At 52.1% G+C, this 13,407-nt stretch overlaps 1 protein-coding gene across 4 annotated transcripts in view; it reads right to left on the bottom strand.

Annotated features, from left to right (window-relative positions):
- Nucleotides 1-13,407, bottom strand: part of LOC143837081 (sprouty-related, EVH1 domain-containing protein 1-like) — a 37,828-nt gene that overhangs the window by 22,067 nt on the left and 2,354 nt on the right. The window lies entirely within an intron of this gene.

The following is a 13,407-nucleotide window of genomic DNA, read 5'->3' as shown; positions in this document are numbered from 1 at the left end:
GGTCAGGGAGAAGAGGGCAAAATCTGTACGGGGCATCGACTAGCTGTGTGAAGGCCTTGTATGAAGGAGGCCTGGTAGAAATACTGGGAGGCCGATTATTTAGCGTCACCCGGTTAAAGGAGCAAGGCCTCCTGCTGGCTGCAGAGCAGGTTCAAACAACCCCTCTCCCACCCCGGGGGGGTCATGCCTTGTTTGCTAGAATTTGACTTCAACTCCCACAGTCCTGGCAGTAAGCAAAGCGTCGGGCATGTTGTGACGTAACTTAGAACTAGAAGGTAACATCACAGAGACTCTCTGCCACAGTGATCCATACCACGGTCACCTTAACTTAGCTGTACGGGGGGGCTACCTGGAAATTCCAACTAGTGCAGAATACCACTGCCAGGTCTCTACTGGGACTCCTCAGAGGGCACATATCCCACTAGCCCTCTGGGAGCCGCATTGGCTTCCAGTTGAATTCTGGATCGTGTTCAAGGTGTTGGTGATGACTTTTAAAGCCTTTTTATCTTAAGATAAAATGTTAAGAAACATTTTTCAGGCTTCAAGAAACTCCAGAAGCAGCACGATGGTGCAGAAGAGGGTTGGGAAGCAGAAATGTGGACACCCCCAACCCAGGGCGCCTCCCCTTCACACCCCCTCCAGGCCCATCATTGGCCACTTTGGGAGGGGGGGGCAGGTCGACACGATCATATATGGTCATCATCTTTTCCCTCTTAATAAAACAGTAAGGGGTGTTGGGGTGGGCTCAGTCCTTGATGGGGAGGGCCAACAATCGGTCCCTTGGCCCTGGACTGACAAGTGGAGGGGCCAATCGGAAGGTGCGAAGCCCCTCACCAGGACAGACCAAAATTCCATCCAGCCAGGGGCAATCTGGAGAAATGGCTGCCAGTCTGCTCCTGACCACCAAAGGGAGAGGAGGTCAGCAAGGCTGCCAAGGGGGATGAGAACAGAGGCTGTGCCAGCCCTTTTCACCCCAAGGCTGTCCTAACTGTCATGTCCAGCTGCAAATTGCCTCAGAACCCTGACAGAGCTGGTCGGAGGCTCCAGAGTGCTTCCCCCCCCCTGCGAAGGAGCCTCTGACAGGCCCTGACTGAGGGGAGGGAGGCCTTTTCCTTCAGAGAGCAACGCAAGGGAGCCTGAGGGCCTTCCTTTTGAGGGGGGGGGGCTTTCCCCTTCTGCCAAACATTTGGCTGACAGGGAGGCCACAGAAAAGCCCCTTCTCACTTAAAATACTGCTCTGGCAAGGGGTTAGACACAGCCAAGCCTTTCTTCTTTGCAACTCTGCAGATTTGAGGCCACTGCACAGCGTTATTCTGCAGACGAAATTGGATGCTTTTGCAAAGTTTCTTTTGGGTCCTGTTTCATCTGCACAACAACCCTGTGCAGTAGGCCTCAAGTCTTTCAATTCAACAACAACCTGTGCGGGAAGCCTTAAATGTTTCTTCTCTACCACAACCCTGTCCAAAGTAGCCCTTTCTGCCTGGGGAGCTGATCTTTATACTCTGCAGGTGAGCTGTAACTCCAGGAGCTCTCCAGGCTCCACCTGGAGGTTGGCTACCCCTGTGTTGGAAATATTCCTGGAGGTTTGGAGGTGGGACTTCAAAATTGTATAATGCCTCAGAGTCCAGCCTTCAAAAGAGCCATTTTTGCCTGCAGTTGGGAGGGAGTGGTGCAGGTGTGTCCCTCCTGGGCTATGGGCTATGGCCAGCCCTTACCAGCAACTGTTTGTATTCTGGGGCACAGACCAGGCAGACCAGCATCAGTCCTGTGAGTCTGGAAAGTGCAGGAAGATCTAAATAAATACTTACAGCCTGAAACTGTAAATAGTGAGAGGGAGAGGAAGGGAAGATGATTGGAAAATGCTTTGAGACACCTTAGGCCTCCTGGGTCACTGCAGCCCATTCCCAGTTCTCTCAGACCTCTCGCAGCCCCACATACCTCACAGGTTTATTGTGGGGAGACGAATGGAAAAGGTGTTTGTAAACCGCTTTGAGACTCCTTTGGGTAGTAAACAACAGGGTACAAAAATCCGTTCTTCTAAAGAACAACCATTAAAGAAGCATGTGGGCACATAACATTTTATCAACAGTGAAAAAATGGAGAAGAAGGAACAGGGTGGACACCTGTGTACTGTGACTACCCCATGTGTATTAGGGCAGAGGGGCATTTTTGTGCCTGTGGCCTAATTCACACAAGAAGGGAAATGACGCAAAACTGGGAGGAATTGGTTGCCATGTAATCTTCCCCTAAGAAGAGTCTCCAGTCTGTTTTTCCTTCACGTATCTGAAGACATGGCTCTGGAAAGCTCATCTGTAACCACTCTGCCACAATTCCCAAAAGTCAGTCCTCTCCCACAATCAACGAACATTCCACACCACGGGTTCTTGACACCCATATCTCCACACCCACGCCCTCATTTGCCACCACAACCTCCCACACAACACACACATTCAACCCCATGCCCTTACAGACTGGACAACTCCTCCCCTTCCTCTTCCCACTGCCAAGCTCTAGCGCCCGTTGTATTCTTGGATACAATGGGCTTTGCCCCTAGTACTCAATAAATTAATAACAGATATTAAAAGTATATTCAAAAATTAACTTCTACCCGTTCAGGAAACCCTTCCAGGGCTGTCAAGAAAACCCAGCTGGAGAATGTCTGATGGAGAAAGCCTGCAACCCTAGCTCTGGCACAGAACTGCAGCTCCCATTCTGCACATGCTGAGGATCACAGGGACAAGGAGCTTGCCTGAGTCTGCCCAGAGCATCCACGGCAGAAAACTCTTAAGGGAATCCGGTTCTTCAGTGGCCGAAATGCATCAAGAAGGCTTCTGCTACCACACAGCCAAATAATCAAAATCATAAGAATATTCTGCCCATTAAGCACCAGTTATGCCCACCTCCGAAACCTATTACATATTCCACATTGCCAATACCAAAGCTATCCTGTTCTCAAAGGATGCAAGCCTAATTTAATTTAATATTGTATTTCCATCCCGCCCTTTCCCAAAGGGCTCACGGCGGGTCACAGCTTTTCAAAATATTCAGACATTTTAAAATTCTATTTTTTTTAAATGGAAGTTCAGCTACAGAATTGTGAGCACCAAGCTCTAAGGGCCACGTCAGCAGGCCTTGCACTAGTGTCACCAGCTGGGGTTGGAAACAATGGAACGTTTTGGGGGGGGGGAGTGGAATCTGGGGAGGGCTGTGATCGGCATGGGACTTGGTCAGAATAAACCACCAAAGTGCCCACCCTCCAAAGCAGCCATTTTCTCCAGGGGGCTGGATCTTGGCCATTGGAGAACAAGTGTCATTTGGGAGATCTACAGGTGTGCCCTGGAGGTTGGCCACTAGGGTTGAGCACTTCGGTGCCTGAAGCGGCCGATCGCTCCCACGCTGCAGCTGCGTCCAACCCTGGTGGCAAGGCCTTGGTGCTTCCTTCCCATTGCTATTGCAGCTGCTGGTAAATGACAGGAGCTCTGCAGCGCCACCATGCTGAATGGCCGCCGAGCGGTATTGTAGCTTCTACCTGGGCGGTGGTCAGGTGATGCAAAAGACCAGCAGGGAGGATTGTGCGCTTCGGCGTGGTTCGGCGATCACCAAAGCCCGAAGCGGAGAGGAGGGGCAGCAGCAGCGGTGTTGGCTGAAGCGGCCAAACCGCGCTGAAGTGCATAACCTTACCAGCGGCTGTATAAACCTGCTGAGTCTCCAGCACCCAGCAGCAAACTGAGTGGCTTCTAGGGTTACCAGCTCTGGGTTGGGAAATACCTGGAGACTTTGGGGGTGGAGCCAGAAGTGGATGTGATTTGGGGCGGAGAGGGACCTCAGTGGAGGACAAGGCTGTGCAGTCCCCCCTCCCAAGCAACCATTTTCTCCAGCGGAATGGTTCCCTTTAGATGAGCTGTAATTCCAGGAGATCCCCTGGTCCCACCTGTGTAGCCTACGGGCAGGGGGGTCCTCCCCTGGACCTCGGTGCTGAGACACACCTCAAACGATTCAAGAGTGGCTGGGAACATGACAGGCTGCACACGACGTCTCAGCACGACTAGCCTCGATGGACCGGAAACCACAGACTCTCTTTCAGTCAAAAAGAATCCTCCAAAGCCAGGCCCAAAATGATCCAAAAGGGACTGCTGCCACCCATCCCAAGTGGCTACTCTGCTGGGATGTCACAAACCTGGTTCATGCCCAGAGGCCTTTGGGTCCAAGCCCAAAATGCAGTCGGCGCACACCACAAGCAGGAAAAGACAGACACACCTCTTTTGTCTCCCAAGACATGAGCCAGGTGGGGCCTATGTTCCCAATCTGGTCCCCTCTGGCCGAGGGAGGCTCACCTGTTCTGCTGCCCTGCTAGGATTTTCCCCTCCGAGGTTTCGAACACAGCAGACTTCGAGACTGAGTATCAGCCTCACGTTGGCTCCATGGTGATGGAGGAAGCTGCCGAGCAAATCGGCCTACAAATCTGGGGCAGGATCCAGCCAGGAGACAGATCCCTGGTGCCGACCCTCACAGCACAGGTCCGGGAAGCAGCTCGGGATGGATGGAGGCAGCCAACAAAGGAGGCCGTTTATTCTATACCAAGCTGGCAGGCTGCACCGGCACAGTGAAAATCGTGCCCTCTCATTCTAGGGGATATATACGTCTGTGTATATATACATATATACTCATTTGCATTGAACAGAAGCTAACAGCTGATTTAAAAATTTTTAGTCGATCAACCGCCTGGGTAGCAAACAATCAGGTCGAAACATAATTTGCACATCCCCCCTCCCCTCCAATGACATACCGTTCCCTTTTGAAGCACCAAAAGGAATGCAGAAGAGCCCACCCTTTCAGAATCAGCAGTCCCCCTCTGCGCTCAACAGAAAGGCCATCCTGGAGAACCTTCGTCTCATTCCATGCTGTAGCCACCCACGCAAAGCTGAGACTATCTTGGTGACCGAATGGCACACAGGTCCTGTCTGGAAAGCCCTGCCAGCTTAAAAACTCCCCCCCCCCCCCGATTAAACCCTATGAAGATTCACCTGAATGATCTGCCACATTCTGCCATGCAAAAAAAAAAAAAAATTCGGCACAGAACAGGTACCAAATTGCCAGCGATGGATGTTTTGATTGCCAGTTGTCTCGTACAGTTTTCTGTCCCGGTTCACAGGCACTTTCCGCTTTTATGGCCAGCTAGAGTTTTTCAAACCTTTACATGGTCCATTTTCTTCTCTATGGTTCCTTTTCTCCCCGAACGTCCTCCCTTATTCAATGTCCTCCCCCCCCTCCACCAACTTTAACAGAATTTCACACCACTCATCCGACGGAGCCATTTTCTTGCACAGCCACGACGGACGCCATTTTCTCCTCTTTCTCCCAGACCTCCGTTCACTGCCGTATGCCTAACAATGCTTTAAAAGAGGTTGTATTTCTGGCAGTCTACAAAATGATGCACTTCTCGAAAACAGAAAAGGCGAAGGGAAGAAAGAGGGGCCCGGCTACTAGGGGGGGACCAAAGATGGCCTGTGTGGTCAAAGAGGAGCAGACGCGCACGGACATGGTTACGGAGCAAACCACACCAGATGAACGCAGAAATAGGGATTTGCCAATCCAAGGGATGGCCAAAGAAGCAAGCCTCAACAGACTAGGAGCAAATGCAGAGACAGAAGCCTAAAGAAAAGCAGGAAAGGGTGGGCACGAGGGATGCCAGACTAAAGAGATCAGTTCCCCTGGAGAAAATGAACGCTTTGCAGGGTGGACTCGGTAGCATCCTCCCAAGGCTCTATCCTCAAATGTCAAAGGATTTCCCCAGCCTGGATCTGGCAACCCGAGCCCACCCATCACCTGCCAGAGGCCAGGGAGGACCTGGCCAACCCTACAAGAAGAGCCACAGATCCAGATATACAACATGGAAGAAACCTGGAAAGGATGGGCTAAGGGTCTTGCCAACAACCACACTCCAACACACGGGGGCCCAACTGTGGCTCTCCAGATGTCCATGGACTACAATTCCCATGAGCCCCGCTCAGGGGAACTATAGTCCATGCATATATGGAGAGTTGTCACACAGACCGCACTAACATGCACAAGGGAAACCAAGTCCATAAACCTCATAGAGACCTCCAGCTGAGGTCCGAAGCACTCCTGAAATTACAATTGGTCTTCAGACAACAGGTCAGTTCCCAAGAAAAAGCTACTTCATAAGGTGGACGAATGGCATTAAACCTTGCTGAGGGTCCTCCACTCCTCAACCCCCCCCTCCCCAATTTTAGGGGTGCCAGCCTCCTGGTGGGACACGGGGATCCCCTGGAATTACAAGTAATCTCCAGATGATAAGTTTTCCGGGAGAAAATGAATGTTTTGGGAACTGATGTCTATACTAGCACTGCAGCCCACGGAGTTCCAGGACCTCTCCAGGCCTCATCCCCAAATCTCCAGGCACAAATGACCCAACCTGAACTGAGAAACACCCCCCGTTCTCTGTCAGTGCCCAGGAGGGTCCTGGTAACCGTGCCCAGTCACTATGCCCAAATCTTCACTTATTTCCCAGGAGTGGCCAAACTGTGGCTCTCCATGGACTACAATTCCCATGAGCCCCGCAGGGACATCTGGAGAGCCACAGTTTGGCCACTCTTGCTATATAACCAAGCTAACCTATTTTGACATGAGAGAAACAAGCAATGGAATCCGACGCAGAGTTACTCAATTTAGGCATAGATCTATGAACACAGAAGGCAAGGAGCAGATGGATTCCTCGGACTGCTTGGCCCATCTGCGCTCTGTTTGCCTGCCCTGCCTCACAGGGATGGTGTCAGGATGACATGGAGAAGCACCTCGGAGGAAGGTGGGGGTAAAGAACGTGATCCAAAGAACGGTCAGATGACTGAAGGCTCAGTTGTGACTGCCGCCTCCCCCTCAGTTGGGCACCGAGCAGAGACGACCAGAGTGAGTCTGGAGGAAGACCCACGATCAAGCATCGAGAACACCTCATAGAAGGGGTAGTGAAACTGCAGCCCTCCAGATGCCCATGGACTACAATTCCTATGAGCCCCTGCCAGCTAATGCTGGCAGGGGCTCCTGGGAATTGTAGTCCATGGACATCTGGAGGGCCGCAGTATGACGGCCCCTACCTTATAGAATTCAGTGGAGAGCCCATGAGATGGCGGTGAAGTCAGCAAAGCGCCTCTTTTACGACTTCCAGCGCGTCCACCAACTCACACCCGGCACAGTTATTTCGGATGGTTCGGTCGCTCCCTGCCCTGGAGGAAGGGCACCAGAACAATAGTCAGCCTGAACTTAGCTGTGAGGCGCTTGCGAGCCACTTTGCGGACAAAATCTCGACACTCCGCCATGACCTCCCTCCTACCTTGAACACCGACCACGAACTGGAGGCCCTTTGGTCACCCTGGAGGAAACGCTGAGCGACCTCAGATGACTCCTGCTGACGGGACGGGACGGGACGCTAGCCTCAGCACAGTCGGCCACATGCCCAGGAGGCCCTGCCCATCGTGGCTCCTTCAAACAGCCCACATAAAGACAGCCCCCCCTTCCAGGAGCTAATCGCTCCCCTCCCTCCCAACGGGAGAATTCCCTGAGGGGGGAAGGAGGCAGTGGTGTGCCCACGGCTGAATAAAACACCTCTGGATCCGTTGGAGCCTGCCAAAGACCGACCCGTCTCGCATCTAGCATTTCTGGGGGAAATGTTTCCACCATTTCCTGTGGGGGGCCAATTAGCAGCATACCTGGATGAAGCTTCAGTCCTAGACGAGTCCAGTCAGGCTTCCAGTCTCGCTGTGGGATAGAGACAGCACTGGCCGCCCTGACAGATGACCTCCGTCACCAGCTGGACCAAGGCGGGTCAGTGCTGCTTGTGCTCCTAGACCTCACAGCAGCATTTGACTGATGCCAGGGTACGGGGGACAGCCCTCCTTTCTCCGGGGTTGCAGACAGAGGGCAGCAATTGGAGAGAGGCAATCAAGCCGTTACCAGCCCACACGTGGAATCCCAAAGGGAGAGGCCCTCTCTCCAATGTAGTTTAACATCTTTATGTGCCCTCTTGCCCAACTGGTATGGAGGTTCGGGCTGGGATGCCATCAATATGCAGGGGACACCCAGCTCTTCCTACTAATGGATGGCTGCCCTGATTCGCCCCCAGAATCTTTAGCCAAATGTCTGGAAGCAATGACAGGATGGCTCAGAGCAGGGGTAGTCAAACTGCGGCCCTCCAGATGTCCATGGACTACAATTCCCAGGAGCCCCCTGCCAGCGAATGCTGGCAGGGGGCTCCTGGGAATTGTAATCCATGGACATCTGGAGGGCCGCAGTTTGACTACCCCTGGCTCAGAGAGACAGAGGTCCTGTGGATGGGGAGAAAAGGTCCAAGCGAGGAAGCGCGATTGCCCATCCTGGATGGGGTACAACTGTTAGTAGCTCACTCTGCCAGGAATCCGGGCATGATCCTGGATGTCTCTCTCGCCATGGCGGGACAGAGTGCAAGAGGAGAGCGGCTGGCCTTCTACCACCTTTGCCAAGCCAAACTACTATTGCCCTACTTGGCCCTGGAACAGTGAGCAACAGTGATCCATGCGACGGTCACCTCTAGGCTGGACTTCTGCCACTTGCTCTACGCAGGCCTGCCCTTAACCTTGATCTGGAAACTACAGGTGGTCCAGAATGCAGCGGCCAGGGTCCTCACAGGAACATCATGGAGGTCCCACATCCAGCCTGCCCACCAGCAGCTGCACTGGCCACCAGTTGAATGAGGCTAAGGTCTTGGTAATGCCCCTCAAGGCCACCCGCAGTCTGGGCCCAGTGGACCATTGCTGGGAGCTGCCCTTCATGCGTCTCTCTGATCCCATTGAAAGGCTGTTTACTCCTGCAGCTCCCCTGGAAGGCCAACAACCCTGCGGTTGCCTCCTGGCTTTGGGATTCAGAGGATTTGTGCCTCTAAATATGGTGGTTCCCCTCCACTGCCATGGTTAGTAGCCACCCACAGACTTCTCTCTTCCGTGAATCTACCTAATCGTACCTATTAATCACTCTCTGTGTAAATCAGTCTATGCTGAACCTCCTGTCCAACAAATTCATTGGGTGCCCTTGAGTTCTAGTCTTTTGGGAGAGAAAGGACATAGTCTCCTTCTCAACTCTCCCCACCCCATGAATCATTTGATAAACTTCTCCCATGTGCCCCCCTCAGTCACCTCTATCCTAAATGGAAAAGCCCCAGACTCCTCAGCCTTTCCTCCCAGGGAAGGGGCTCCAACCCCCTTGGCCTCTCGCTTGCCCCCTCTGCATATGACACCTTTGCTTTGGAACGTGGTATTTCCTTCCCCTTTTGTCTGTCCTGAATCTCCTGCCCACCCATTTCACGGGAGGCCCTCTAGTCCGAGGAATTGATGCCCCAGCGGTTCTGCCGGCAGCCCCCTCCTCACTCAGGAAAAGCAACTGACTCGATAAGCAGCCACCAGCCACCGCCACTCAGACCCCCCCCCGCTGGGTTTAAATTCTCACTCCCAAACAGCCAGGGGGTGACTTGGGAAAATGGGTTCCCTAAAAGACACCTCTGGACCGGAAATTATCCCTGGCTGCTCAAGCGGGCAACTCAGAACCATCTGGAAGAAAGCAATGGTGTTGAGGGGAAAAAAACTAACACCCCCCAAGGGGGGGAGTCCTGGTTTTGGCAGCAGGGGCTGAATGGCATGGGGCAAACCCTGGGGACCAACTTATATCCGTTTGACACTGCCGTTTCCTTCCAAGAAGTCTGGACATTGTTCCTTGGCAAGAGTGCCAGGAAATCTTGCCTTGGGTCCATTTGCAAAATCTTGAGTAACAGAACAGTGAAGAATATTATGAAACTAGTTGGGGGTAGAGGGGCTTACTTGGGGCAGGGGGAGATTCTGGGCTGTTTTTGTACAGGTCAAGCTTGTGATTCCACTCCGAAGCCAAAGTGGTTCTCCAAAGTGGATAAGGCATGTAAGTGTTCATCAATACATGGCCTTATGCCAAGCTAGGGTTTGGAAATACCTGGAGATTTGGGGGTGGAGCCTTTGAGGGGGAGCAGGGTGAGGAAGGATTTGCAGCCCACTTCCCAAAGCAGCCAGGAGAACTGGAATCAATGTTTAAAATTATTAGAAATGATTTATGGAGTGTGGAGATTACATAAGAACCTAAGAAGAGGTCTCCCAGATCAGACCAGGGGTCCCTCTAGTCCAGTGGTTCTCAACCTGGGGGGTCAAACGACCCTTTCACAGGGGTCGCAGCAGGGCAAGCAGCTTGGCCAGGGGAGCACCATCTACACAGCAGCCTTGTGGGGTAAATTGAGAGAGTGTTTGTCTGTGTGGACCAGCGGAAAAGAGCGAGATGGGCGTGCTAGGACAAGAGGCAGAACTGAACTGAAAATCCCCGGGGAATATACAATTTATGTACAATCATAAACAATGGATCTTCACGCCATTGGTCAATCTCAGTTTAATTTCCATGGAAGAACACTGGCATAATTTTATGGTTGGGGTCACCCCAGCATGAGGAACTGTATTAAAGGGTTGCGGCATTAGGAAGGTTAAGAACCACTGATCTAGTCCAGCCTCCCGTCTCACCCAGGGGCCAGCCAGTTCCCCTGGAGGGCCAGCCACAGGGCAGGGAGGCTGAGGCCTTCCTAAGGACATCAGGGGAGTCCTGCTGGGTCAGACCAGGGAGGGCCCATCCAGTCCAGCCTCCCGTCTCACACAGGGGCCAGCCAGTTCCTCTGGAGGGCCAGCCACAGGGCAGGGAGGCTGAGGCCTTCCTAAGGACATCAGGGGAGCCCTGCTGGGTCAGACCAGGGAAGGCCCATCCAGTCCAGCCTCCAGTCTCACCCAGGGGCCAGCCAGTTCCTCTGGAGGGCCAGCCACAGGGCAGGGAGGCCGAGGCCTTCCTAAGGACATCAGGGGAGCCCTGCTGGGTCAGACCAGGGAGGGCCCATCCAGTCCAGCCTCCCGTCTCACCCAGGGGCCAGCCAGTTCCTCTGGAGGGCCAGCCACAGGGCAGGGAGGCGGAGGCCTTCCTAAGGACATCAGGGGAGCCCTGCTGGGTCAGACCAGGGAGGGCCCATCCAGTCCAGCCTCCCGTCTCACCCAGGGGCCAGCCAGTTCCTCTGGAGGGCCAGCCACAGGGCAGGGAGGCCGAGGCCTTCCTAAGGACATCAGGGGAGCCCTGCTGGGTCAGACCAGGGAGGGCCCATCCAGTCCAGCCTCCCGCCTCACACAGGGGCCAGCCAGTTCCCCTGGAGGGCTGACAGCAGGGCAGTGAGGCCTTCCCCGATGTTGCCTCCTGAATCTGGCGTTCAGACTCCTGACTCTGGGAGTCTGAATGTGAAGGCTCACATCAGCTGCCATAGCTAATAGCCACTGATAGACTTATTTTCCACTAATCTCTCTAATCCCCCTTTAAAGATGTACATTTCTGCAGTGGCCATCCCTACATCCTCTGGCAATTTCCACAATTTAATCACTCTCTGCGTGATTAAAGAAATTAGTTCCTTTTGTTCATCCTAAATTTACCTACTAGCAATTCTGGGAGACTTCTAGCCTCCACTGGGAGATTCCCAATCTTAGTCACTACCTGGTGTTGTCTGATTGCCAGAGGCTTTCTAGGGTCTCTGGCAGAGAAATGCTTTTTCCTGAACCTGAGCTGTTTAGGGGACGGAGCCTCTGCTCAGCATGAATCTGCTCTGACCGTCTCACAATTCTACATATATGCCTCAATGGAGCCTCCATTCCCAGAGGCAGTCTAACTGAGGATACTGAGGATAACAAGGGAAAGGCTGCTGTGTCCGTGGTTTCCTTGGCATCTGTACAAGAACGTTCAGAAGCTTTTGATACAGCGGGCAACTCTGAAAACACCGGAAGCCAGTTCGTACAGGACTTCAGTTGCAAGTGATGGCCTTGCAGATGTGACGTAAAGCAGCATCTCTTGACTTTAAATAAGCAGCAGATCAGTTGCTTTGAAAGTAAAACATCCGTGAACTGGTCCAGTAAAAGAGAAGATTTCCTAAATGTGAAGCATAAGATAACATATTCTGTGTTGGGTGAGAGATGGAAGGAAGATGTTACTCCTAAGATGGCATCAGCCACATGTGAATTTTGAAAATATTTGCCTTAAGATTACTTAACAATTAACATTTTTTTAAAAATGCAGCTTTATTAATTAAGCACATCTTTTTCAGTGGATCAGGAGAGCTTGGTTAGAATCGATCCCAGAAATCTAACTGATTATTCAGCTCTGGGTTGCAGCCCTGAGTTAAATACGACTGAGCGAAAAAGAACAAGCTGGCTCAGACCACACTATGAGTCAGCAGTGCCATGGGGCATCTACACCACAAGCAGATCCATGGCTCCCTGCCGTATCAGCCGTCATGGCTTCCTCCCAAAGGATCCTGGGAAGACATTCTTCCCAAGGTACGATTCCCCTGGGGCAGAGGGACGACTGCTAGACCAACTGAAGTCTGTGTGGTGAAGCTACAGTCCTGATCTTCCCGAACCTAAACACTGAACGCTTTCCCAGCATGACCCTAGGCACCGGCCTGCATACCCCTCCACTCCAGCCGCAGCTTTAATCTTGCTCTAGCTACTGAACCACCATCTTTTTGCTGCGTGCACAGCACCTACTTGCTCACAAACCCTGTGGCTGGAGCATTCTCCTGTCATGTAAAGCTTCTCTCCCTGCCGGGCCTTCCAATCAGCTACTAAGGGAACCAAATTTCAAGGCACCCAAACTGGAAATTTGCTTTTAAAAAGAAAAAGAAAATCTCATGGTTTTGTTGTTGTTGTTCCCTTTCAAGATCCTTGTTTCTCCTCCTTTCTTTATGTTCTAATGGCGCAAAAGGAGGTTTACGTTACAAGGAGGAGAAAAAGGAGACAGGTGGAAGAAATACATAACCACGGATCTACGCCATATATGTCCCTTTCTCCACAATGTTAGGGATTTATAACGGTGTCCAGTTCTCCAGGATGGAAATGCCAGATTTATTTTTTATCCCCCCCCCTTTCCCAAATCGTTGCTACAAAAGTCAAAGGCAGGAAAAGCAACAGACGCCCCCCACTCATATATATATTAAAAATAGCTCAAAGTGTTTTCAACATACAGGTGACATCATAACGCGTTGCCATGGGAAAATGACATTATGTATTACAAGATCAAAGATGTTGAAGCAAAGTCGAGAGACATATTCCCCATTTTGGAAGCCAAGTTTGGGTGGGGGAGAGATGAGGAAAACGAAGGGAATTGTCATTTCCCCCCCCCAAGAGATGAGATCTCTTTTATAAAACCTGAAAGATTGCCCTCTCACAAATATGCACAAGCGCCAAAGCCAGTCCCCTGTTTTCTAGGACAACACATTTCATCCCTTTCCTCATCATTGACAGTTGCTACCTCTCCTTCTTTAATTTT

The sequence above is a fragment of the Paroedura picta genome, chromosome 5, assembly GCF_049243985.1.
Source record: "Paroedura picta isolate Pp20150507F chromosome 5, Ppicta_v3.0, whole genome shotgun sequence".
In the NCBI taxonomy this organism is placed as follows: Eukaryota; Metazoa; Chordata; class Lepidosauria; order Squamata; family Gekkonidae; genus Paroedura; species Paroedura picta.
The sequence above is the reverse complement of the archived record's forward strand: the minus strand, read 5'-3'. Positions and strand labels throughout refer to the sequence as shown.